At 41.9% G+C, this 27,596-nt stretch overlaps 1 protein-coding gene across 3 annotated transcripts in view; it reads right to left on the reverse strand.

Moving 5' to 3' along the window:
- Positions 1–27,596, reverse strand: part of POU6F2 (POU class 6 homeobox 2) — a 618,450-nt gene that overhangs the window by 421,941 nt on the left and 168,913 nt on the right. The window lies entirely within an intron of this gene.

The raw sequence follows: 27,596 nt of genomic DNA on the forward strand, positions 1-27,596 counted from the left end.
CTGTGTAAGACATGAAAAAATAACTATTATTTATAAATTATTAATTATTATTTATAAATTATCAAGGGTTCGTGGGGGGAATGAGGAGTTGATACCAAGGGCTCAAGTAGAAAGAAAATGTTGTGAGAATGATGACGACAACAAATGTGCAAATGTGCTTGACACAATGGATGGATGTATGGATTGTGATAAGAGTTCTATGAGCCCCCAATAAAATTATTTTTTTAAAAAAACCATCCCATGAGTTTCCAAGCTGTAGCTGTTTATGGGAATAGAAAGCTCCATTTTTCTCCCAATGAGCAGCTTATGGTTTTGAACCGCTAACCTTTCAGACCACAGCCCAACCTGGAATCACTCCATCCTCAGAGCTCCTGTATAAGAATGATGTAATAGTCTCATTGTGGGCCAAGCACTTTGCCTATACATTTGCATCATCTTGTTTAATGTGTAGTCACCCAAACAAATAGTGCCACTTAGATTTTAGTCTCTAGCACATGTTGTTTCTCCTACCAAGAGATTCCTGACAACCAGCATTGGAAGGAAGAGGGACACCAAGGGGTGGGGATGAAATTAGATTCTCTGCCTGAAATTGGAACTAGAGGGTCAGTTCTTTACTTCTCTAGTGCTCTGAGACTTATAAAGAATTTTAGTCCTTCCTAGTGGACACTAACAGTAGCCCTTTGGACCATTCAAACGCAAACCCCACTCTTATGGAGTCAATTTTGACTTGAGAGACCCTACGGGACAGACTAGAACTGCCCCTGTGGCTTTCTGAGACCAACTGTTTACAAGAGTAGAAAGTCTTGTCTTTCTGACCTTTTAGTTAGCAGGCCAGTGCCCAACCCATCATGTCACGAAGGCTAAGCAGGAATGCTCCTCTCATTTTATAAATGAAGAAACTCATTTTATAAAAGCCTCAGAGGAAACCCATCTGAGGCACAGAGGGGTCTCCTGCCTACATACTTTGTTCCTAATTTCAACATTATACGTGATATCTTCTCAGCCTGGCTTGTGAAACATACATCCTATGACAAGGAAAATCTGAACACAGACGATGTGAAGAAAAGTCCCATACCCTACATGAATAACAAAACGGGGTACGTCCCAGTCCTGTAGTACATGCAAAACATCCATTGGCTGAATAGCCAACCTTGCACACCTGTCCTCAGTTCCTACATTAGCTTCAGCATCTCTTCAAGTGACCCTATGCCATGGAAAATATCTTGTCAGGGTGTTGTAACATTTTTGTCCACAGCAACGCAACAACCTCATTCAGGTTTAGAAGTAAACAAAACCCCACTGTCAATGAGCCAATTCGACTTTTGCCGATGATATGTAGGGTTTCTGAGACTGTAAATCTTTCTGGGAGCCAATAGTCTTAAAGTAGGGCTGGTGGGTTTGAACCACCAACCTTTTGGTTAGACATCCAATGCTTACCTGACAGCGCCACCAGAGTTCCTTAGTTCAGAGAAAACCCCAAACCAAACTCTCTGCCATCAAGTTGATGCTGATTTGTGAGTTTCCGAGACTATAACTGTTCACAAGAATAGAAAACCGAGTCTTTCTCCACAGAATTGCTTGTGGTTTCAAACTACTGGCCATGAGGATCAAAGGCTAATAGGTAACCACTACACCCCCTCAGAGAAGAGGATATTAATGCGATTGACCAGCCAGGAAGGGTTCATAGAAGAGGTGACAGCTGAGCTGAGTCTGAGGGTTTTTACAGCTTACCTTTCCGTATGTGTTAGACAGATGAGGACTCCTAAGTTATATCATCACAGTGTTGGTGGTGATGACATCGGCTGTCGTTTCAGAGCCTGTATCACTATTTATGGGAGGATCAAACCCCTTTCTCTGGAGGAGTGGTTTCAAACTGCTGACTTTTCGGATTACAACCCAACTTATAATCACTATGCAACCCACTCTGTTTTTTTTTAATCATTTTATTGGGGGCTCTAACAACTCTTGTTATAAACCATACATCAATTATATCCGACATATTTGTACATATATTCCATCTTTCTTTTCTAGACATATACTTTCCATTGAGCTCTTGAGATTAGCTCCTCCTTTTTTCCTTCCCTCCCCCCTCCCCCAACCCTCGTGGCCCCCGGATAGATTGTAGATTGTTGATAATTTTCAAATCTCACTCTGACCGCTGTCTCCCTTCCCCTCTGGTTTCTGTTGTTCTTCCCCCTGACTGGGGTGTGTGGTTATGTGTCATTCATTGTGATTGGTAACACCTTCCCTCATCACCTCTCTCCCCCTTCCCCCTCCCCTTTTGGTATCTCTATTCCCATTCCTGTTCCTGGGTTCCATGTGTTGTGAGTTTTATCTCTTGTCTATACCTATGTACATGCTCCCGTCTAGTCTAGAATGGGAGGCAGCACTGAGGTCGTGATAGTTTGGGGTGAGGAGGTCTCCAGGAAACAGGTATATTGCGTGACACATTGGTGCTCTACTGCACCCTGATTGACTCACCCCCTGCTGCCTGCGACCCCTCTGTGAGGGGATGCTCCATTGTCCATACATGGGCTTTGGATACCTGCTCCAACTCTCCTCCATTCTCACCAATACATTTTTGTTTGTTTGTTTGTTTGTTTACTGTTTGTTGTGAATCTTCTGATCCCCGTTGCCCAGTCTTGATACCTCACAATCGCACCAGTTGGGGTGCTTCTTCCATGTGGGCTTGTTGCTTCACTGATTGATGGCCGCTTGTTTATCTTCAAGCCTTTAAGACCCCAGACACTATATCTTTTAAGAGCCGGGCAGCATCCTCTGTCTTCACCACATCTGCTTATGCACCCACTTTGTCTTCAGCGATCATGTGGCGTAGAGGGGAGTGAGCATCACAGAATGCCAATTTGTTAGAAAAGTGTTCTTGTATTGATGGAAGGGATGAGCTGAGGCCCAAGGCCCATCTGCAGCTTCAGTATATTGCCTTATAAATATATGCACATAGGCCAATATCTCTCTTGTTATGGATTAATGTATTTGCATAAGTGCACCCCTCTGTTAATCTCCCTATCTATGCCTTTGCTTCCTAGAGCTTGCCTCTGTTTCCTTTTGCCTCCTCCTGCCCCGCCATCACTTTCCCCTTCTTCCCCCTCTTAGTGCTTCCTCTCCACTGGCTTGGAGTTGCTCTAACATTCACAGGATCTCTACCCTCTCCTAGATGCTGGTTCTGCTTCCCTAGTTGGTCCCCTGTCAATGACGCCACCCACTCTTAATAACGGATCTGGATCTCTGATTATGCCCTTTTAAGATTCTTTGAAAGATATTAGGGCAAAGGGGAATCATTATTCATATGCTTAAATGTTGAGAGTTAAATTCTTCACGTTTTAAATTCATCTGTTTAAAAAGCCCATTCAACTGCTTTCTTATGTGGTTGTACCCGTTTGAGTGGTGAGCGTGTCTACACTCCAGTGGCAGGGCTTTGGCAAATGTTCTTGCAGTCAGTCTCTGCCAGGAACCCTGGTATGCTCTAGGCTCTGTCCTTGACTTTTGATCTGAACTTTGGGTCTTGATACAGTTCCTTACTGCAACTGTGGTTTCAGAAGTATATTTTAATATCTAGGGGGGCAAGTCCCACTCCATCTCCCACTCCTCCAACTTTTCTGGGCTCGTTTTGAAATGGTTTAATCTTTTTAGTTTGTCTTTGTCAGGCTAACCAGGTCATCTCAGCTGGCTTTTGATTGAACCACTGTTAATTTGAACCAGCTGTGAATCTGCGTCACAGTAACATCACTTGGCGTGAAACGATTCTCATTCAAAAGTACAATATGCACGTCCATTTATTCAAATCCTCTTTTATGTTGTGCAATAAAATTTTGTGGGTTTCTTCATGGAGGTGTCACACATTTCTTGATAATTCATAGTTTGAGCTGCCATTATATCTTCTAACAGGTTTATTGCTGTCATACAGAAATGTCATTGGTTCTTGCATATTTATCCTGCAGTCATTCTGTTCTGATGAACTTGCTTATTAATTCAAAACATTATTTACTTGTTGCCCTGGATTTCCTAGGTATGTCTAATCATATTATCATCATATAACCATAATTTTATTTCCCACTTTCTAAAGTCATTCTTCTTCTTTTCATGGTTTATAGACTCTGTCTCAGCTTCTGGACAATGCTAAATCACAAGCACGACAGCGAGAATTCATCTCTCATCTCTGATTTAAATGGATCCTTCCACTATCTCTCCAGGAAGTAGGATGTTGACACTTGGTTTTGGATAAATCTTACCAGGATAAGAAAATAGCCTCCTAGTCTTAATATTCCAAGAAGATTTGTATCAGAAACCATTTCATTTTATTGAATACTTTTTCAGTATCTAAGATAAACATTGTTTAAAATTAGTGGACTTGGTGATTGGATGCATTATATTAATGTATCTGCTAACCTATCATCATAGGCTTGGGATTCTTTTGAGGTATTATTTAATGTCACTTCTTAGCCTCTCGTTTGCATTTTACCCCTTATCTTTATCTGTATATGGAGTCCCTAGGTGGTAACAAAGAGGTAAGGTGCTCAGCTGCTAACCCAAATGTTGGCAGTTGCAGGCCACCATGTGGCACCTTGGAAGAAAGGCCTGGTTATCTCCTCTCTAAAGCCAGCCACTGAAAGCCCAAGAGAGCACACTTCTCTCTGGCATCCCTTGGATTGCCATGAGTTGTAATCAACTGAAGGGCATCTGATTTGGGTTTTAATTTCTCTTGCTCCTCCAGAGAAAATGGGATTTGTTTACTCCAGTGAAGAGTTAGTCTCCCCATGGATGCATGTATGTATTATGACAAGAGCTGTGTGAGCCCCCAATACAATGATTTTTTAAAGAAAAAAAGAGGGGGGATTTACAGTCTGAGAAACTCACTGGGGCGGTTTGACTCTGTCCTGTAGTGTCCTTATGAGTGGGCATCAACTTCACGGCAGTGAGTTTGATTGGGCTCAGTGCATGGATCTTCAGATCTTGTTGCTCAGGATCAGGGAACGGAAATCTAATAGGGCTGTGCGCTTGTCTGTTATATTTCTGCCAGCTATCTCTGCCTAGGGCAAACTAAATACTTGATATTTGTTTAAGTAATAGAACACTTTTGGCATTTTGGGGGGAAGCTCCTGAGTCAATGGTCATAACCATTTTCTCAAAAATTCTATTTTATTTTTCATCACTCTTCTTTCCTCCAGGAGCTCCGGTGTTAAGCCTTGGGCTGCTAACGGAAACGCCAGCAATTTGAACCGACCAGCCTCTCCATGGGAGAAGGCTGATGCTGGCTGCTTGTGTAAGGATTAACGTTTCAGAAACCCAAATGGACAATTCCACTCTATCCCACGGTGTTACTCTGAATCAGAAGTTATTGACTGGCCATGGGTTTATATTTCAGTCCCTCAGGCCAATGAAAATAAACTCACTGCCATAGAATCAAATCCAATGCATGGCCACCCTACAGTGGGTTGGGGATTGGACTGTTAACGCAAGGTCACCAGTTCAAAGCCACCAGCTGCTTCATGAAGAAAAACGAGGCTCTCTATTCCTGTAAAGGTTCACAGTCTTGGAAACCCAGTGGGGCAGTTCTACTCTGTTCTATGGGGTCACTCTGAGTTCAGACCTTCAGGGCTGCTCCATAGAGTTCATACATCGGTGTTGTTGTTATTGCTGCTGCTGTTATTGTTGTTAGGTGCGATTGAGAAGGTTCCCACTCTTAGTTACTCTCTATAGAGTATAGTCTATGTGAAGAACACCCCTTGGATTTGTGTAGTGCACAGCCACCAGCAAGGATTGGCCTTACTGCCACTGTATCAATCCTGATAGTCTCATGGTGGCCCTGTAAGAGTAAAACTATTCCTGTGGGTTTCTGAAACTGTACACTTGTACAGGAGTAGAAAGCTTCATCTTTCTCCTGATGCCCACTGGTGGTTAGGTAAATATAAAGGAAGTACACAACAGACAATGCTCTTAGATGATGGAATGTATATATTCTATTGGGGGAGATACCTTAAACTGATAGATAAGTACCGTATATACTCAAGTATACGTCAAGTTTTTCAGCACATTTTAATGCAGTTTTGGGGATAAGATCAGGTACTTCGACTGATATTTGGGTTGGCTTACACTCAGGGATATCCAGTACGTAAGATTATTGTAGAACTGTGAGATCTGCTTTGAAGAGAATCAACAGGCCACAAAGAGGGAGCACTCATATTCAAACCTTCACGCATAATCGTGAAGGCACCTGTGATTGCTTTAAAACCGCACGGTTAGGAAAGACAGCCCAGCTCCTGGCTTTACCCGTGGCAGAGACCAGGTGCTGACATTGCCTTGCTCCCTCTTCTGTAGCAGATGACGTGGGCTCTCAGGACTCGAAGCACAGCACACAGGTTACACAGCAGCTGACTTTACCTGACAGAGTGCCATTCTCTGTTTCACCAATGCTCACATGTAGTAGGGGAAGCCCCCGCAGAAGCTAACTACAATGTTCAGAAACTTCACCAAGAATGATACAGCAATATTGTTTGACTGCATCCAAGTGATGGAAAACATTTTCAGAATTTCCATTTGACATGCAGGTCCTTGCTCGTGAGCCCCGACACGGGCTGTGGGAGAATGTGTGTTGGGTTGACTTATTTCATTGTCCAGGAGAATCTTCTGTCAGAGAAATCATCTCACGCACCATTGAAAAGATGTCCTTTGAGTGTGACATCTCATCTGAACTTGAAATGAGTGACTTTTTTAGTTCTCACTTCTGTGTCGCCAATGGAAAAGAAGGTTAAGCCTGACCGGTTATTCCAGAGAGGAGTACAGAATAGGGAAAAGCAAAACTCATGTTTTAATTCACTTGAGCTAAATGAATCTCATTTCCCTTCCTGTTCCTCATCCTCACTCCAACCTTTTCTATATAAAGTCTTAAGGCTTCCGGCTACTTTTAACCTGAACTCCCCGTTTTTTTTCTTCTGGTCAGATCAATGACAAGTCACGTTAACAGCGGTGTTTAATTCTATCAATATGTGACCAATTGTGTTAGATTGTTTGGGCATTGATTTCACTTAGTGCTACAGTTGAGTTGGAAAGGAGCCACTTTTCCCTGCAATACGTCACACAGAGACAAATGCTGAGCGCCGACTTTCTGTCTGACTTGTGAATACTGAGTCCACTTTAAGAACAGTCAGCTCACATATCAAACCCAGCCGCATGGTACAAATACCATTTCTGAATTCACAGGGCCATCACCAAACCCTCTGATTAGCCTTAAAAAAAACAGGCCCCAGATGATGGGGCAAGGAGATAAGAAAGTAAGTGGTATTTGAATTAAGCAATAGGGAAAAAAAGTTCCATTTACCCAGCCAGTAACCAAAAAATGGAGTAACAAAAGAAATTTGAACTCAGATGATGAGAGACTTTGATTCTTCTTCTTCGTCTTTGATTCTTTTTTTAACCTTTAGCTTTATAAACAGGTTTCTAAAATGCCAGCCACATTATTTTCTATTAGAAACACAGAGATGCATTATTCCATACAATACCCTCTGAACATATTCACAGACAAGCAAAGATAGCTCTGCTTTAAAAATCCACCCCCATCTGTAAGTTTGTTTTTGTGTGGTGGTTTGCATGCTGGCTCTGTTCCTGGAAACGATAGCACCGTAATTCAAACACAACAGATCACCCACGATGGACCTGTTGCAGTCATACCTTCCAGATGAGGGAGGAAGAAAGACCTGACAACTACCTCTAAAACACTGGCTGAGGAAACCTGTATTTCACACCAGCACATTGTCCCCTGGAGAGCAGCCCCTCAGGTGGTGCAGGCCCTGGCAAAGTTGTGTCCCATCAAGGTGAGCTCACCATGAGGCAGAGCTGGTCCCAGGCCACCAACCCCACCACTTCCAAAATGCAACCTGGCTGCCAGCTCCAGGAAGAGAAAGGGGGTTACTCTCCAGCCCTGCCCAACGCTCCTCTCCACTATGATCTGAAGATCAAATATGAAAAAGACAAGTTAATAATTTTTCTAAATACCACCCCATAATCTCCTAAGTACGATTTCCTAAAATAAGAAGCTGATGTCACTGCAAATTCTCGGTCCATAGTTTGGGCCCTTTCAGAAAAAGCAGAAGCTAGTCACTGAATGTGAGCTCGGGCTTAGCATGGTCGTGGCTTCTCAGACCCACCTGCATCCTGGGCAAGTGCTCTGTTTCCAAGCTGGCGGCTCTGGTCAGTTAGGGGCTGGTCAGAAAGAAAGCGCCCCTGAACGCAGTGAGGCCCTGGCAGCAGTGTGTGTCCCCCGCCACCGCCCTCAACCCTCCTGAGCCGTTACAGCGCTCGGCTTATCAATTTACTTGCAAATGGCTCCCTGAAGTATTAACCCAGGTTAATTATTCGTCAAATATGATTATGCAATGGTAATGTAAAAAATCGGAAATGCGGGATGGAATTTTTCACTCCAGCGGTTTGGCAATTGTGGCAGCTGGTGGAGGAGCTGGAGTAATTACCGGGCCATTCCAGCCGGTGGATCAGCACTCTGGTTCAGGAGGGAAGGGGGAAAGCAATAAAGAACCAGAGGAGCGGGAATATGAGCCGTGCCAATCGACGTGGGGAAAATTTCACAGCTGCTGGCGGTGATAAATGAGAAACGGTGGCCCTACTTCTAATCAATACATGTAAATGCTACTCATTACAGCCTTTATACACACTTCTCAATTAGCCTTTCCTCCCACTGGTAACAAGGAATGTCATGCTTTCCGGACTGTGAAAGTGGTCCGCGCCGGGTTCACCTGCATCCGTGGGACGCGGTCGCAGCGCGCTCAGCGCCGCTGGGCAGCAGGTGGGGACACTGAAGTCTGAAGTCCTTCCCCACTAGGGTGGCGGAGGGAAATCCTAAGGGGGACTTTTTAATTAAATCGCCCCTTTTAAGATACCACTTGTTCATTTCCGGTGGCTGACAATCCCACCTAGACCCCACTTAGCACTGAAAGCTCAAGAAACATTTAGAACATAGGCCAGAACACATTGTCTGTAAAATCAACTGTCTTCTTCCTCATCAGAAGTTTTTTCCCCCCTTTTTTATTGTTGCTCTTCTGTGTCAAGAAACTTCCCAGGAAATTAAGTGATTTTTCTGCACATATTTACAGAATTGTCTTTTTGTTTTTTGGGGGGGTTTTTTTGAAGTCCTTAAGGAGCCCCTAATTTGCGGGCAGGACTTCATCGGTGTTTCATTTTACTTTTGTCCACATAGATAAGGAAACACGTTTAAATCACAAATATTCCAGGCTTGAGTTAGCTTAGCTCAGCATAATTGTGCCAACAGTACTTCTCTCGAGGGATTTTTTTTTAACAGTGATGATGCAGTTCTGCACATTTTCCACAAAGTCAAATAGCATAGTCCGCCTGTGGACGAATCAGGCGTCCAGATTTCCTAGACTAAAGTCTGTAAGAAAGAAACCCAGTCTTCTGTGGTTGTGGTGTTCCCTTGTCGTCCAGGAGACGGAATTATTTTAATTGAATTATATTTTTCGTCGAATGTTGAATATCATGTCTCCCTACATTGAATAAAGATCTTATTGAAAGAGGAAACCCGCACAGAGACACCCAGCCCAGTCTCCCTGTGTTGTGGTTAAGCTCACAGCACCCCTCCACCCCCTGCAACTGAACTCGAAATATTTGTTATGATCAAGCCGTTGGTGCAGCCGCTGTGGCAAGCCATCTAGTCGAGTATCTTCCTCTTCTCACTGCCCCTCTACTTGACCAGCCTGGATGTCCGTTCCAGGGGCGGGTCTCTCCTGATAACGTGTCCAAAGCACGTGAGGCAAAGCCTTGCCATCCTTGCTGCTGAGGAGCATGCCGGCTGTACTTCTTCCAAGACAGACTTATTGGTTCTTCTGGCACCCATGGTGTTTTCCATATCTTGTCATTTAAATCCATCAGTGCCCTTCGGTCTTCTTCTTCAATCTCCAACTTGAACATGGAGCCCTGGTGATGTCGTGGTTGTGGATTGCACTTTGTACCTTAAGATCCGCAGTTCGAAACCACAAGCCAATCTGGGGGAGAAAGACAATGCTTTCTGCTCCCCTAAAGAATTATCATGTCCGAAATCCACAAGCATGGTTCTGCTCGGTCCTACTGGGTGACTGTGAGTAGGAAATGACCGGATAGCAGTAAATGAACCTTCCCTTCGTTTTTAAAAATGGTATTTTATTGAGCCCATATTGTGTAGAACTTCTAAATAATTATAGCAACAGTATTTAAAGTTTGATTTGTTGTTCAATTAAAAATGAATCCTTAAGTTGAGTTAGGAAATAAGTTGTAAGTACCCAGAAGTTTGAACACACAAACACACACACACACAAACACATACACACCGTGTGGACACCTCAAACAAGTTCTGTTACTAGTTTGAAGCTGCCTTCAAGATGGGGAGGGAAGGGTAAGAATGAGGAACTGGTGCCAGGGACTTATGTGGAGAGCAAATGTTTTGAGAATGATGAGGGGAATGCATGTACAAATGTGCTTTATGCAATTGGTGTATGTGTGGATTGTGATGAGACTTGTATGAGCCCCTAATAAAATGATTTTTAAAAGATTACCAAATAGCTATTAGGGAGAAAGGTCAAAGAATGTCCCATTACCTTAAAAGCAAATTATATTGTAAGTTCACAACTAGTTAGAGGTGGAGGTGAGGGGAAGAATCGGTTGTGGTTCTGGAAGTTTTCCTAAAGAATACTGTATATTAGTATTGTAACATCAGTTCATGTTTTCCATCCAGAAACATTTAACTGGGTTTTACTTTTAACTAACTGTTAGAGGATCTTTTCCTAAATAAGGATCCTGGCAAGAGATTTTTTTCTTACACACTCCTACGAAATTTCTGTTGAATTCCTTTTTAGAGGTAATTTTTTTCTATGCTGCAGAAAACTTATATCAGAGAGAGCAGGAATTACATGTGAGTCTAATAGGAGATTAGAAATAGTTTATAATTTCTAGGCTACCTGAGAACACATGACAAACACTGATTCAAGAAACTGGATACCTCCGGTGTTCTTTCTTGTTTACAAGCAATATACACATTAAATAAGAATAACATACCACCAATTTCACTCTCCACACATTCTTCACTGCCACAGATCAGAGTGCTGTAAAAAGACTGACTAGAATCAGTATACTACATTTTTCATTCACACACAAAACCCTATGCTGAAGCACTTTTATTGATAAACATCAAAGTAAGATATGCATGTGCTATAACCTAGTTATATGTAATGATTCATGAATCTTAGTTGTTGCTAATGTCAAGATTAGCTGCTTAATCTCGACACAAACTCTAACACTCACATTGTGTTTGGGATTCAACTCATCTACATTTGGGAGGCATCAGATCTCACCAATGGTTGATGATTGCATTGGTTAATAATAGCATTTTTCAAGTAGAGGTTAGACCAACATTTTGCCTTGTATTCAGTTTATTTTGGAGAGATAATATGATTAAAGGGAAAATGTATCAACAAAAAGAAGCAAAAATAGAAAGCATCCACATATAAATGATATCACCTCAATTCTCTCTTCTTAAAGTATCCCGAATGTCACTTGCCATGCCTTGGCCAGAAAATTTCCAAGGATATTCCATCTTATCTAAATAAAATCAAAGTCAAAGATCTTGTGATTTGCCTGCAGGATTTAATTGAATTTTCTTTTCTACCCCAAGGTATTCACAGTTGTTCTTTGAAACCTAGATACCTACATGACTCCATGTCACCTCTCATCTAGGTCTCAGCTCACTTGTTTCCTTACCAATTACCTTTGCAGATGCCTCTACGCCCATCATTCTCTAGTTGTTGGCCCTCCTATTTTATAATCTGTATCTTCATATAATACAGGATCTATGGTGACACACTGGCTACCAGTTGGGCCATTAACCTTAGGGTCAGTAGTTCGAAACTTCCAGCTTCTCCGTGGGAAAAGGATGGGACTTTCTATTTCCATAAAGAGTAACAGTCTCAGAAGCTGATCTACCCTGTCCTAGAGTAACTGTGTGAGCACTCCCTCAACAGCAATGAATCTGGTTATTGTTTCATATGATTCTCTTGTTGTGGGATAAACTTTGGCCTGCTAACCTCAAGGTTGGTGGTTCTCACCCCCATGCACTCTGTTGAAGCTACCTGTCCCCTTAAAGATATACAGCCTCAGAAACCTCATAGGGTGGGGCACTATCGGTTGATGGCAATTGATTTGGTCTTCCCAACTGGAATGTCAGCTCCTTAAGGGAAGGAACCTTGTTTGTCTTTTTCACTTCTCTCCATAATTCCAAGTGGTTCCAATGGTTATGTGCTCAGCAGCTCGCCTCAATGTTGGTAGTTCAAAGATTACATCCTTGAAAACTGTCTGGGAAGTTCTGCTCTGCCCTGTAGTGTTGATAAGCGGTGGAATGGGTTCAACAGCAACGTGTGGTGGAGGTGGTGGTGGTGGGGATGGTGATGGTGGTGGTGGTGGTGGTGGTGGTGGTGATGGTGGTGGTGATAGTGGTGGTGGTGGTGGTGGTGGTGGTGGTGGTGGTGATGGTGGTGGTGGTGGTGGTGGTGGTGGTGGTAGTGGTGATGGTGGTGGTGATAGTGGTGGTGGTGGTGGTGATAGTGGTGGTGGTAGTGGTGATGGTGGTGGTGGTAGTGGTGATGGTGGTGGTGATAGTGGTGGTGGTGGTGGTGGTGGTGGTAGTGGTGATGGTGGTGGTGATAGTGGTGGTGGTGGTGGTGATGGTGGTGGTGGTGGTGGTGGTGGTGGTGGTGGTGGTGGTGGTGGTGGTGGTGATGGTGGTGGTGGTGGTGGTGGTGGTGGTGGTCGTGGTCGTGGTCGTCGTGGTGGTGGAGGTCGTGGTGGTCGTGGTGGTGGTGATGGTGGTGGTGGTGATGGTGGTGGTGATAGTGGTGGTGGTGGTGATGGTGGTGGAGGTGATGGTGGTCATGGTGATCGTGGTCGTGGTCATCGTGGTGGTGGTGATGATGGTGGAGGTGGTGGTGGTTGTGGTTGGTATTGTTGTTGTTAGTTTTTATTTATACATTTCCCCCACTATTCACAAGAGCACCCTGTACTCTAACTATTCACTTGATTAAATGAATAAATGTTTCATGCCTAAACTTAGATATTATCAACATACTTATTTCTTCTTTCTGAGATGACCGCATTTTGGTAGAAGCCAGAGTTTCTTGTTTCTGTTTAAAGCTGTGCTATCTAATATTGCAGCCAGGATTATATGTGGTTATTAAGCACTTGAACTGCAGGAAGTGTGAATTTAAAAGTGCTGTAAGTATAAATTGGATTTTGAAGACTAAGTACAAGAATGTAATATTTATCATTAATAATTTTATTCTTATATTATAATTTTAATTGACAAGATGAAATGACAGAGCTTTTTTACAGTATTTAACATAAAATATATTATTAAGGTTAATTTAATCTAAAACAATGGAATGGTCAAATACCTCATAACATGGGGGCAGATTTGGGAGACATTATTCTCAGCAAAGCTAGTCACTCTCATAAAGATAAATATTGCAGGAGACCACTATGTTAAGAGAAGGAAAAAGCCAAGAAAAACTTGTTTTCTCACCCAAAGAAGCAGACTATGAAGTCTGGGAGCCGAAGGCAAGGAAAGCAAGGAAGGGAATGGTGAGGGAAAATTAACTTCATCTGCTTCTTTTTATCTTGGTAATGAAGCTACTAGAAAATTTCAATTGACAAAATTTTACTATGTATTGGATGTTGCTTATTTTGGGCTGGCTTCTCCAGAAAAGCATAACCAATGAAGCTTACAGATGCATACTGAGACAAGAGGGAGAGAGGGAGAGAGAACGAACGACAGGTTTATCTGAATAAAAGGCTCAGAGTTGTAAAGGGAGGCAAGTCCCACATCTGGGCAAGTTTCCAGGTCGGCATCTCTGATATACTGAGAGTTTATATTGTCCTTATTGGACTTGTTGACATGAGTCTTCTTAGGTTGGACTTGTTAACTTTTATTTCTAAGTAAAAAGTGAGCCTGACTTAAATTCATGCATCAGAAAGTGCTAGGACGCTGTGATTCCTGCTGCCGTCTGTAGAAGCAAAAAAAAGTGATCCAGAATAAAACTTGAGGACATCTACTGACCCGACATCCTTCATGAGGACCAAGCCCAACTATGGCTGTCCACAGAGGCCTCACGTAGAACCAGGATACCTGGTGGCACGCATGTCCAGATCCACATTTCTCACACGGTCATCTCGTTCACAAGCGTGCCTGCCCTCTAGATGGTGGGTTTCAACCAAACACCAATGCTCCTGTTGGCCCACAAGAAGTCCATACCTTCACTTCATAGTTGCCATTCCCGCAAAACCATGACTCGTGTAGCTTAGCCAAGGCTGAAATCTGTGTATGTGGAACTGATGGTTATTCCAAAGTACAGATAAAGATGTATGTCCTCGCTGGGAGAGCTGATAATGAGCCTCCCTGAAATGGAAGCTGTCACTTTGCATTGCATCAGAGTGACCTGAATGATGTAAAGAAATTAAAAGCTCCTGGTGGCAATGGATCCCATTTCAGTCATTAGGGGCATGGGAGGAACAGGTCCCATTCAGGAGACCGGAGCCTGTGGAGCTCTTTGGTCCGCAGGGAATTTGGCTCTCATACTGGTTTATGGCCCACTTCTTCTTAATGCACATCAAGAACAAATGAATGTGTCTTTGGTTTGTATTATTATTTAGGTCCAGCGACTGAGGATGGAGTGGGGCCAGACAAGGCAAGGAAAGGGAGACGTGGTCCAGGGCCTTTTTCCAGCAATCAAGACAGCAAACCAAGATCCCCCTTTAACAAGTGTATATGTAAAAGGTATTTGTATGCTCGTGTGAGAGAGATAATGTAATGGATGTAAAAGTGTGACTTCCCTGTGTTCTCTCTCTCTCTCTCTCTCTCTCTCTCTCTCTCTCGCGCGCGCGCGCGCACTTTCTTTTTTTGAAGCTGGTCTGCTGAAAATGAACAAGACAAGAAAACCCAGGGCTGACTCTTATTTCAGGCTCAGAAATATGAAAAAAAATGTAATATATTTTTTAACAGAAAGTCTCAGAATATATGCTTCAATCTTGGAGTTTCAAAAAAGGCAGCGAATCAGGCAGAAGGACAGAAGGTTACAGATTAGTACTGGTCATTGCTCAAAGAGTCCAGGTTATAAATAATAAAGGAGGAAAGGGTGAAGGACACTAAAATATAACTGGGGCCCACAATGGAATAATCAAAGCAGAGAATCTAATTTCAGCTTGAAAAAATACCATCTAACAGTGAATTCTTACTATATAGGAATCTCTCTACTAGCACACTGATACAGAGACATAAAGGCCTACCTCATGTATACATGGTTCAAAGTTTCAACGTAAGTCATGGCTAGTGTATGATTTCAGGTTCAGCCACCAAGTACTTTTTTTTTGGTTTTGCTTTGCTGTCGTATTTACTATGGAAGTAAAAATGCCATGAACAGGGAGACATAAAGGGGAAATATGGTAGATTATAACAGGAATTAAAGCTTAGCAGAGATAAAGAACCCAGGATCTATAGTTTGAAAAGATACATTGCATAAACATTTTAGCAGGCTTATCAGATTAGGGACCGCACACATGCATAAGACTATATTAACAAATCCAGTCATGCTTCCAGAGACAACATAAACCTTGTCTCCCCAAAACACAAGCAAACAAAGAAGTATAAAGGAAAGTAATTAATGACTGAATTGTACATGTAAAAAATGTTGAAACTGAATATTTTTGTTATACATACACATACATGTATATGTGTACTTCAAAAAGATCATGGGAAAATTCCATTATTCCTCACTTCCATTTTTGATGAACATTTGAAGCGCTCAAGGAACACAAATTCTCATGTACTCACCACACTAAAAATACATTTTAAAACAATATATAAATAATGATAAAAAAAATAATGACCAGAAGCCTCGGGATCAATCAATACTTTAGCTAACCATCCCAACAAAAAAGCAAGTCAAGTCAACTTTTGAAGATATTCCTTGGTGTTGGTTTTTATTTTTAACCTGCTTTTATGAAAGGGATACTCAACATGAGCCATGGGTGCTACATAGAACAAAGGTGGGGAACATCCGACCCTCGGGCCAGAGAAGGCCCATGGAATCACCAATATCAGCTAACATCACAAGCCTCAATGAAGACACAGTTCCAGCCATCACAATTGGAATCTGTTAATAAAAGGTTTGATCGATGCAGCCTGTGAATGATGTTATAAATATCCAATGGTCCTTGGAAGAAAAAAGGTTTCCCTCTCCTGGTCTAGAAGAACACGAGGAAAATTAAACTCTCCAACATGTGTCAGAAGCACTACTGAATGACCCTAGAGCGGCAACTTCAACGACACCAAAAGTCTTCATGATGGCTGCAAGCTGATTCTCACTTACTTCAAAATACGCTTGGTCGATTTATGAAATGTGTAGCCATTAATAACCAAATACTTCTCTTCAAGATGTAGTTCCATTTGTTCAAAGATGAGTAAAATGTCTAGTGTCAGTGGAAATATAGTAACAAAATGGTTTATTTATATTGCCCTTATTTCCCAATGCGTTTGGAATAAAGTCTTCAACAGATGTTCAGTCATTCATCGCTCCCATATCCACATGCTCAGAAGTCCACCCAGTTGTTGTTAGGTGTCTTTCAGGCACTTCCAGCTCTTAGCGACCCATGTCCAACAGAAGGAAACACTGCCCAGACCCATTGAGTCCTGACGATCCTTGTTGAGTCTGAGCCTATTGTTGCAATCACCCTGTCCTCCATCTGAGTCTTCCCTTTGTCTCTGCCTTTCAACGTTCCCAAGTTCCTTTTCCAGGAACTAGTGGTGTGTTCCATCTCAAACAATATTCAAAACTTTCTGATTTAGATCCTACGATCCATCGCAATGGCTACCACAACTCACAGACAATATTCACGAGGAAAGGGTTGCGTAGGGAAGCGAACCCACCACAAGCAAGTGAGGAATGGCCATGATGCAGTTGTTCATAAGGTCATGTTACGAAGTTCATTTGGGCTTACTAACAAATGCCTAAAGGACTTGCCACTCCGCTGTAAGCCTCCACCCAAAGGCAGTCAACCTCCCCCTAGTTCTCAGAGCCCTGCCTCCTGCCAAGAGCACTAGCTTTCCTTGCCCCATGGACTAGGAAGTCCACACTCTGGCTGTGCTTCTGCTGTTCTTCCTCTGATATCACAGCTGTCTTAGGAATCCAGGAGTTTCACTGAACCGGAATCTCATGATCCGGAGGATCTGTTCCACTACTGGCTTTTGCTGGTAGTGAACTTTCCCCGACTGCTTCGCAGAGGGCTCCTTTTGTGCTCAGCATGGTGGCAATCGCAATGCATCCTGGTAGCAATGACTCACAGTTAATCCCATCAGAGTCTTTCCCCACTTTGTTACCCAGACTCATGCAAGTGAAGGTCATTTGGTGGGAGGCACAGAGACTTTGGCTAGAAGAGCCCATTAAATAATTCACCCACCTCCCCTACAACTGGTCTCTGCTGATAACATGTACAAATACATGAGATGGGATGCCAATCGCTTCTAAGGAGCATTCTGGCTATATTTCTTCCGAGATAGATTTACAGATTTGTTTATTCTCCGGTGGGCCATGGTGCTTTTAATAACCTTTACCAGCACCATAATCCAAATGTATTTATTCTTCTTCAGTAGTGCTTATTCATTGCCCAACTTCCACAAGCATGTGAGGCGATTGAAAATACCATGGCTTGGGACAGGTGCCTAGGTCCACTCTCTTTCAAAAAAAACCAAAACAAAACCCAGAAACAACTCTATCATTGAGTCAATTTTGACGCATAGCAACTCCATGGATAACAGCGGAATTGCCTTTGTGGGTTTCTGCACGTCTCATTTTTCTGTCCCAGAGCACCTGGTGGGTTTTGAACTACTGACCTTGTAGTTACTGTCCAATGTGCAACCCACTAGGCCACTAGAGCTCCTTGAACACATTCTAGAGGTGGTTTAATTGAGATACAGTAAGGCTATGTAGGAATGGTGTATCTTTTAGGTTTCTTCATCGTATGCACATGTATGCAAATACTTTCATTTTTATTAATTTACAGCTTTCAAAACTTGGTACCTGATTTTTCTTGTTGGCATGTGAAATTGTGGAAATGCCAGTATGTATAAGTATAGATAAAATAAAGAATAAGAAAGGAGAATAAAGGTCATATGAGGAAAAGCTAAAGCTCTCTCTAAGAAACTGAAGAGCCATTGCCATTAGGTAGTGCTATCATAGTATACGCCTTAAAGACACCCAAGCCGTCTAGAAAATGAGCAAAAGATAATATGTGTTGTTCTCGTATTTTAGCTCCTGCACAGCTAGAAATAACAACCGAGGAAGCTTCCAAAGGTTTTGAAAAATCCCTTAAAGTAATAAGCAAGTGATTTCTTATTAATCGAGAAATAATGTTTCTGTATAAAGAACCACATTTTAGTGCAGATGTTTTCATTCAGGTCCAAAGTAAAGAAAACTAACAGAGCTTTTTCACACTTAGCTAAATGCTCTCTTTCTCACCAACTTCCCAATCTCTTGATTCCCAGGTCTGCGGCTGTGGTGGAGTTTCGCATTCTAGTGCCTAAGACACAGCCCTCCAGTGGTTGGGCACTGGTACTGGGGAGTCCTCAGGGTCCCCACAGGAGGCAAGGTGATCGAGACAGCAAGTGCATGCACACTGCACACAACTCAACCAAACTATCACATCTGCTGCCTAGAGCAGCTTATAGCCATAACATTAGCACTGTGAGGGCAGTGCTGAGCTTTACAGCCTTAGCGTCGCTGAACCCCACAGGGGCAGTTCTCCCCCGTCTTATAGGGTTACTACAAGACAGGATTGCCGGGAGGGCCGCAGGTTTGGTTTCGTTTTGGTATTCTGTGTGAAATTGTGTGCTCGTGACTTTACACTATATTTCACTCGGGCGGACGTGAGGATATTGCGGGGTCTGTCTGTTCCAAACCATCACAATAAAGTAGATATTAAATAAAGTGAATCATGCAAGGGTTCTGGTTTCCCAGTGCATGTAAGTGTTACTGTCTACTATAAACTGTAGTGGAGTAAGTATGCACTAGGATCCTACTGAAAGGTCAGATATTTTGAGAATTACCAAGCCAAAGGGACCCGGAGTGAGCAGCTGCTGTTGCAAAGAGGGTGCTGACAGACTTCTTAGCAAAGTTGCCACTGACCTTCATCTTGTTACAAAAAATGCAAAATATCTGACGTGCACTCAAATGAGGCATGCATGTACCCACTTCAACCAATGGCAAGATGGATTCTCTAGCAGTTATTTCGCACTAGACAAGACAGCAGGAGGTGGGGCTGGCGCTACTGAGCAGTCTGACTTAGCCAGACCATGTGTTCTTTCTGCCATGCTGGGACTTATGCTGGGCACGTGAATCATGTCAATTTTATAAATCTGCCAGGTTCTCAACATACAAGGATGCTGATGGTATAAATCAGGAAACGCAGGGCACTTTTGCAAAATATAGATTCACATTTTCGTAAATCAGGTATTGGCCAAAAGACTCCGATGATGGGCTTAAGATTACTTTACAAATTGGGTAAGGATAGAAAATATCAATGATCACTACCATGCCCTCAACCTGATTATTAAATATTTATATGATATGATACCAATCAGATAAGCTATGGTAATATATATTCCGCTTTTCCTCCTAGGTGACCACCTGCCTAAATTAATTAAGAAAACAGCAAACTTACTGTGTACCTATCCTAAGATAGTCAGTGAGGAAAACTGAAGAGGAACACAAATTTAGACAAATATTGACCAATAACATCTGGTCATTTGGGAAAACCATTTATAAATAACTAGTCTTGCCTATGCCATTTGGCAAAAACAAAACAAACAAAAACAAAGCTGATGTGACCCAAATGTAGAAAGGAGAAACATTTGATAAGGAAAGTGATGAACCAGACGGAAGGTTGTAACCTGGATTGTCACGCCTAATCCTTAAAAGAGCTTATGTAAAGAAGATAACCTTCTCATTTAATACATGAAGGATTGCAGGTTCAAGCTAGGAATCGGTTCAGCTGGGATTCGAACCCGAGGCTAGCCCAAGTGAAAGTCCTGTCCTTCACCGGTATTGTCGGACTTTTTTTTAACCCTTTCCTCTAACATCTCTCTCCTTCCCACTTGCAAATGTCTGTATCATTAAAACCAGGTTTCCTGGAACTCCCCTCCCCTTCCTGACATCCTGGCCTTTTATCACGGCGTGTCAGGGTCAAACAATAACAATAAACAATTAAAAAGAAAACATTTAAAAAACGTCTTTTTAATCATTTGAAAAATAATAAAAATTTATCATCTATCAAGAGGTCACGAGGGTGGGGAGGGGAAGGGGGAAAAAGAGGAGCTGCTACCAAGGGCTCAATAGAAAGTAATTCTAGAAAAGAATAACGGCAACTTATGTACAAATATGCCTGATATAATTGATGTATGGATTGTAATAAGAATTGTAAGAGTGCTCAATAAAATGATCCAAAATAACCCAGAAAAACAACAAACTGGCCAAGTGGCCTACCAGAATCAGACAAGACTAGAAAGAATCATATCAAGGCCCAACTGCTGGTCCAGAGAACATCTCTATTCTGTGAGTCTCATCCTTGTCCAGGTTCTTTTGTATCTGGTTCCAATGAGAACTGAGACTTTTCAAAAATTCTGTAAGAGATGACAGTGTTTCTATTAAGGAAGAAATGTGGGAATGCACAAGATTATGGTTTCAATTGTGGGCACAGTAGATAAAGGAATTGGCTGCTAACTGAAAGGTCAATGGTCCGAATGTAGATTGCATACATCCATAACATGACAAAATATTCTAGTCTAGGCCATGCCTTTATTTTTAATAAATATTCCTACTGACCTTGAAATTGATTTTACATCGAGTGGCAAGGGGTATTTTTAATGAGATGGAAAAGAATAGAAAACTTAAGTTTACTATGAAGATCACCCTGCTGATTTGGGTCAATAACTTAGAAAATTTGCATTTTTTCTTAAGCTATTTCTATCATAAACAGCTACAAACAAACAGCATGTTACATTTATGCAGCAAATTGACATAGCCCATAGAAATTCAATGTCTATACTATTATGCTACTTTTTTATTAAAAGTATGAATTTTCATGAAAGATAGAAGTAATAAGATATCATATGCCTTGGACTTTGGTTGGCATTTTATTCCCACTATAAATGCTTATTTTAAGTATATAGATGACATTAATATAAGATATATGAAGTTTAATAAAGTGCTGAATTTATTAGATACAATATTACCTTACCTATGGGATTAATGTGCTTCTGGTCAGTAAATGTCTGGTATGATGTTTGTCAAACTCTCATAAAGAAATGCTAATTTATAATTTCTTCTATCATGTGACACCGGTCCTTGGCTTGAATTTTGTTTCATACCATTTCAAACATTAAATGTGAGACTTTATTTTCCCCATTCTAAAAACTTCAGCTGGTCATAGACCCCTGCCTCTTTGCCCTTTATCTCAGCACCCATGATCCTATCCTCCAGGTCTCAGGTGGTACAAATACTGTGCCCAAGATATCAGATTGAAGGAAGATGCTGATGGCACGACCTTGGGTGTTAAAGGGGTGGCCCGGTGGCTTAGTGGGTTGGGCCACTAATTGTAAGGTCAGTAGTTTGAGACCACTAGCTGCTCTGCAACACAAAGATGTAGCTTTTGACTTCCAAAAACGGTTGCAGTCTCCGAAACCTGCAGAGGCAATTCTCCTCTGCCATATAGGGTCACTATGAGTTTGAACTGATGGCAGTGAGTTTGGGTTTTTGAGTTTGCATGTCACAGGGAAAGAGGCCCTGAAGTGCCGACTGATGATGATGGCCAAAGAGTCTAGCCTTCAGAATGAATTCTACCTCAACCCAACAAAAACCTGAATTCTCACAAGTGAGCCAAAAATCTCACTTTGAGTCAACTCCAAATGAATGGCTCAAGGGAATCACAATGAATCTAAAGAAATAAGTCCTTCCAGCAGTACCAGTGGTTTTGATCATGTTTTTAGATGCCAAGAACTCGTTCCTGCTTTCTGAAGATCCCTTTTGTAACATCCTTTTCTCGGTTCCTAACTGTAGTATTCTGTGATGCTGTTATTTTTCTTTTTTCAGAGTTACACCTCCCAAGGTCATTTCTTTATCTATCTTTTATATTGAATGTTTTCTTCAAATTTTGGGTGATCTAATAATTTATTTAAAATAGGATAATAAACTCGGCTTGCCTATTTGGGGTTTATTCCAAAAAATTCACTGTCATCAATCTGTTCTGACTCAGAGGACTCAGTAGAACCACCTCTTTTGTTTACCAGGAACAGAAAACCTCACCTTTCTCCTGAGGATCCACTGGTAGGTTTGGACAGCTGACCTCACCCTGAGGAGCCCAAAACATAACTCACTGTATCACCAGGGTTCAAAGATATATTAGACTGAACCCCAGTAACTTTGCTGGAGAACACACATATATCAAAAGCTGTGCATCTTTTCTCTTAGCCAACCCATTTCTCAAGAGAAGAAACTACAAATTTTCTGCTGAAAGGGGATGTGTGGATGCCCTAGGGTGTAGGACTGGCTCCCCCAGTTCTAAAAGCTGAGCTGAGCAGACAAATGGCTATAGAGTTCAACTTTTGTGTGCCCACTCTCATTTCATCCCTTGATTTTAATCTGAGGATTCTTGCTTGCCTTCTCTCCACATTCCATGATGCCACCGACTCTGGAATCTGTCTGTTTTCATTTTCCCAGAGTGGGGGCCTGCCGCCAGCTGGGGGAGAATCACTCACCCTTCAGAGGTTTGCAGAGAAGGACTTAAGGCCCTAACAGTTCTTTTGAGGCCAATCCTCTTACTTTTAGCCATATCCCTGCTATTCCCCAGTCAAGAGTCACCAGGTGTCCTCAGTTCCTGAGATGACCGGTTCTGCCGTGGGTATTGACGTATCTCTCTGTTCCTCCCCCTGTCAGCTCAGGTGTTTGTTACTTGTCCATATCTTCTCATCCAAAAGCCTGCTGATGTATCTTGTTCAAGGTCTTATTCCTGTACCTCTTTCTCCTTCTAGGTTTGTACCTTTCTAAATTCCTGTATAGTTTTGTTTGTAGGTTTCAATGGGAAGTAGAGAGAAATGTATGTGTTCAGTCATGCCTGTTTAACTAAAAACTCATTACAGTTTTTTATGTTGTTATTGTTAATCTATCAGCTGATGGTATGACTATGGGGTGGGTCTCCCGGGGAATAAAATTTGGTATCTTAAATTCATCCTTCCTTCTGAGGTTTTATGCTTATTTCCCTGCCCCACAGCCTCAAGCCAAAGTTTTCAGACTACTCCAAAGATTTATCATTATAATGATTTACTATGAAAAACACGGAGCAATAATTCATTTGCTATTAAGTAATTTCTGGGTACACACTGCTGAATTCTCTTGAACCATACCTATCTTTCAAACTGTATAAAATTGATATGCAAATAAATACATGGCCTTCCAGGGTAAAATTCACTTAGAAAAAAACAGCTCTATATCAGACTAGCCCTAAGAAGCAAAAGAAGATGCCCAAGACGTAATAAAGCTTCAGTCAATGAATAATTCACCCCAAACTTCTCCGATTCCTGTATAACCTACTGTCTACAATCCTATTTCTAGTTTTTGCATTCCTTTTTCTTTAAAAAATCATTTTATTAGGGGTTCATACAACTCTCATCACAATCCATACATACATCAATTGTGTAAAGCACAGTTTTACATTTATTGCCCTCATCATTCTCAAAACATTTGCTCTCCACCTAAGCCCCTGGCATCAGTTCCTCATTTTCCCCTCCTTCCCTGCTCCCCCATCCCTCATGAACCCTTGATAATTTATAAATTATTATTTTGTCATATCTTGCCCTGTCCAACACCTCCCTTCACTCACTTTTCTGTTGTCCGTCCCCCAGGGAAGAGGTCACCTGTAGGTCCTTGTAATCAGTTCCCCCTTTCCAACCCACCTTTCCTCTTCCCTCCCAGTATCGCCACTCACACCACTGGTCCTGAAGGGATCATCCACCCTGGATTCCCTGTGTTTCCAGTTTCTATCTGTACCAGTCTACATCCTCTGGTCTAGCCAGATTTGTAAGGAAGAATTGGGATTATGATAGTGGGTGGGGTGGGGCTGGGGGAGAAGCCTTTAGGAACTAGAGGAAAGTTGTATGTTTCATCGTTGCTACATCACACCCTGTCTGGCTCATCTCCTCCCCGAGACCCTTTTGTAAGGGGATGTCCAGTGGCCTACAAATGGGCTTGGGGTCTCCAGTCTGCACTCCCCACCCTCATTCACTATGATAAGATTTTTTGTTCTGATGGTGCCTGATACCTAATCTCTTCAACACCTCGTGATCACACAGGCTGGTGTGCTTCTTCCATGTGGGCTTTGTTGTTTCTGAGCTAAATGGCCGCTTGTTTAGCTTCAAGCCTTTAAGACCCCAGATGCTATATCTTTTGATAGGCGGGCACCATCAGCTTTCTTCCCACATTTGCTTATGCACTCATTTGTCTTCAGCAGTTATGACATTCCTCTTTCTCAAATAGGAAAAAAATTTCTCTCCTTGGGCAAATATTTTTGGTAGGCACTAATACCAAAAAATGTTGGTTTAAATAAAGAAGTACCTGAAGATTCTGACCAGGAGGGAGGGTGATTCTCAGGAATGTGACACTAGAGGGGAAAGGGAAAGTTGAGACAGAGACGGGAAACGGCAGAGGGTGGACCAAAAGTTGAAGCATACATGTGAAATGGTTAGGTAGGTTGCAAGTTCAGCAACTAAAGCATGGTTTAGAATACTAGGAAGACCCAAGTTCAAATTCAACCTTTTCAATCACTGGCAGGATAAGAGAGTCTTTCTTTTGGTTTTCACATCTGCAACAAGGGGGTGATAGTATCTATTTCAAAGGACTAAAACGGGTTTCTACCAAAAGTTCCTTGTCCCTAATTAGTGCTCAATACAATGTCGTTAATGATTATAGTGATCATAAGAATGATAACTTGATTCACAATGTTAACTAGAGCTGTCCCTGAGTGTCTCCGTCTAAAAAGGTAACACTCGGATCAGAGGTGTGGGTCTTTGACAACCCTTTGCCCAAGTTCAATGGACGATATTGCACAGTTATTAAAATCTCAGAAAATGCTGTCATTTTCATACCCAATGAATTTGGACTACAGTTGTATAAATACCCCTATATGTATGATTGTTTAAATGTCCCTATAATCTAGATAAGAATAGCTTCTGGCAGAATAATATACCTATATTCCATGAAGAGAAAATGATTTTGTAAAGTATTTTATTAGTGCCAAATGTTCAAATTCTTCTCCCTGTTAAGAAGGTAGGATCTAGAAAGTAAACACACCAAGTCTGACCCCTAAGGTCCAGAAGCTTTGCCTTCTTCTCCTCACAAAACAGTTTACCTGACGATACCAAGCTTTGGTGTGGTTTCCTCCAGCAGTAAAAAAATAGTGGGTGTCAGGGTGAGTTAGGCACTGGGCTGCCAACTGAAAGGTCTGTGGTTCAAACCCACCAGTCACTGTGTGAATGAAAAATTACATTGCTTCCATACAGATTCACAAATGAAGAAGCTCTAAGAAACAGTTGTACTCTGTCCTAGAGGCTGGGTTGCTGAGTCTGACTGACAGTTGAATTGGATTGGTTTGCATCCCCCCTGCTGCTGCAAATGCAGAAAGGTCGCTGATCATTCAAGGGTGGAATTCTTCCCTTCCAGGTGGGAGACTCAGGTGAATGCATTCCATGTGCAGTCGCCATTGGGCTGTCAGGGGATACATGCTTGTTACTATGACACTACACAGGTCCCAGAGGAGTTACTAGACTACAACTAGAAAAAAGGGTCTGGAGATCTACTGCTGAAAACCAGCCAATGAAAACAAGATGGTTTGATCCCCAACCAATCACGAGGCTGGTGTAGGACCAGCACGTGTTTGGTATATTGTGCATGAAGTCCCCATAAGCCAAGGTGAGCTGAAAGTGTCTACTCTCACTTCTAACGTTTCCTAAGAAATGAAATCAGTGAAATCTTTGGGTTAGGCACTTCCTCTCCTGGCTTTAAAGGCTTGGAGACGTTTTCTGAGTGAGGTGGTAAAGCAGGCTCTCTACAACACAGAACACAGTGCCACAGAACCAAGGAAAGACTCCTTGTTCCTCAGAGCAGAATGCGCTAGAAAACAAGGAGTGAAACTAATAGAAATTGAAGAGAAAGAGATCTTTGAAGATATTGAAGGACGCTGAACTTTCACATGAGAGTGAGCAGAAATTAAAGTTTGTAAAGAGGTGGTTGCCCATCACCCCTCCTGACCCCTGAGCACTTAACAACTTAGAAACATCCGAGGAACGCTGCCCAAAGAGCAGACCCTGGTTGGTGCTCCGGCCCTGCGCGTAATGCCGTATGATGAAGGGCACCAATCAAATCCAAAGCTCTCATCTGTGGAGTCAAAACTGAGGCCAATAATCCCAAAGGCTTACTTTCCACACCTGTCTGATAATAGGACTATCTCTTCTGTCTTTTCCCAACTGGGAACAAATATAATTATATCTATTTAACTGTTAAGATGTATGTTAGCTAATCATAATTTATCGCTATGCCAATCGAAGGAACACGGGCATAGAATGCGCACACAAACATAACAATCTATGTATATGTGTTCCTACCCTCCCATCGATCTAGCACCCATTGATTCATCTAGAAGCATAGACACTCTCATATGCATAAAGGGGGCTTTAAAAATTCATGGGAAAATGGAATTTAAAGACAATAACTTCACAAAAATTTTAAAGCCCCCTCGTCTATGTGCAATTTAGTGTCATCTTGTTAAGCATTTACAATCTCCCATCAGATATGATACATGTACATTTGCTAACTTCCCTATTGAACATTGCAGTATTCTTAAAATACACAGAAATATTACTCAACATTAAAAGACAATAATCTTCTTTTGGTGTAAGGCTTCACAGCTTCATTTTTTTCCCTTTTTTATGGCATAAAGATGGAAATTCAGCACTATACCAACAACTTTTTAAATAAAATTTCCTGTTCTTAATCCCATCAAAAATCAATTCCATTCCTTTTTGCCAGAAAAATCACCTTTTCATTAACTGGAGGTGATGATTTCCATGTGAATTATATTGTTTATCTGCACTTTCCCCACATTTGACCTTATTTCTTCTAAGAAACATGGGCTATTGCTTTAGGCCTTTAAAAGGAAAGGAGCTGGGGGAAGTTTCTATTAGAATAATCTCCACCTAAAGAGGTTTTAAGACTCACCTATCCATTGACCCATGAAGGGTAAATGCTAAATTCCTACAGTCAAATATTCATTCTAACCCTTCAGAATAGATGAATGAGCTTGCCTCTTATTTAAATTACTGCAAGATGGATAAGAATTTTGCTATCAGTTGAAAGGTGATAATCATGACCACCATCACTGTCACCAGCATTTAGTCATTAATGATGACAAGAATGACAAAGACATTTGGGTTCAAC

Source organism: Tenrec ecaudatus, chromosome 9 (genome assembly GCF_050624435.1).
Source record: "Tenrec ecaudatus isolate mTenEca1 chromosome 9, mTenEca1.hap1, whole genome shotgun sequence".
In the NCBI taxonomy this organism is placed as follows: domain Eukaryota; kingdom Metazoa; phylum Chordata; class Mammalia; order Afrosoricida; family Tenrecidae; genus Tenrec; species Tenrec ecaudatus.